The sequence below is a fragment of the Pollicipes pollicipes genome, unplaced genomic scaffold (genome assembly GCF_011947565.3).
Source record: "Pollicipes pollicipes isolate AB1234 unplaced genomic scaffold, Ppol_2.1 Scaffold_6570;HRSCAF=7788_pilon_pilon_pilon, whole genome shotgun sequence".
Taxonomy (NCBI): Eukaryota; Metazoa; Arthropoda; class Thecostraca; order Pollicipedomorpha; family Pollicipedidae; genus Pollicipes; species Pollicipes pollicipes.
The window spans coordinates 1,750-2,955 of NW_023596897.1; positions in this window are offsets into that span (position 1 = coordinate 1,750).

Sequence of the window (1,206 nt, forward strand, 5' to 3'; positions counted from 1 at the left end):
GGCCTACTTTTGACCTACCATAGGGCAGAGAACTTGCAAGGTAAATATAATTTGTGCGTCAAAAGATCTGTTTTTCCATTCCCTACAGCTGTACAACATTTCGTGCGGCTACGCCGCATCGTTCGGAAATCATTTTGGAAAACCTCCGGGTGGAGTCAAATTGACCCATACCTGAACGCGTCCTAAGGCATAAGACCATGGGAAGTTTATTTGTCAGGTGCATTTTCTCAGGTGTGTATGGCCAAATACTACCTTGTCTCTGTCACTGCTGTCTCAAGTTGTACGTTGGTTGCACATTAGTGTGTGTCATCGAGGGGGTGAATCTCTTGCAACCAACTGAGACAAAGTTTTTCCTTGGCACACGGATTAATGATAAGCTTTCAGGTCTTTCGCACCGCATCACTGTTGTTATTCGTGACGCAAGAGCAGTTTTTCCTTGATAAACCAAAAACGCCGTGTTCGATACTAGCGCCACCTATTTTACGCACTGGTATCATCCTCCAACAAGCCTCGAACTTCCCGCTTTCCACACTACTGGTACCTGGTGGATTAGGTATGAAATGTATGTTATGAAGAGCGGCGCAAAACATTACCAAACAGCTTCAAGCTGGCTTTTTATTAAAGGCCATTAAATTTTTGTAAAACCCAAAGCTATGCAGCTATGAGAATGCTCCAGTAGATCGGGGTAGGTCTTAAGTTTGCGATTGCTACTGCATGATAGTCATGTTGATTTGCAATTAATATGCTTGTTTTGTGGGCGCTATGGGCTTATTAGTTTAGTTTTCCGGTAATAGAAAATTCCTTCGATCAATTACTTGCATAAACATGCCCAAGGCTACACGGTCGCGCACAAAACATTTCTTGTGGTAGGCCACCCGGCCCCACTGTCACACCACCAACCGCTGACTACAGGAAGGCCATGAGCTACATCAGGCTGTTGAGCGAATCGAAGAGGAATCTCACTAACGATATCCTCAAGACCGCGCCGGGAGAAATCAGGGAACTGTGGACCAATGTGGCGATCCCTGTTCATGATAAGGGACAAAATTGATGAACAGGGATTGCTTTCATCTCAACAGAGCTATCAGCAAGAAATCAAAGGAAGACAGAGAGTAACACAGCAACGCCGCCACCACGAAATTCAACAAGCTTGTCGATGTCGTGAAATTCAAGTGCATACCTCAGCGCAGCTTTCCATGCCCACTT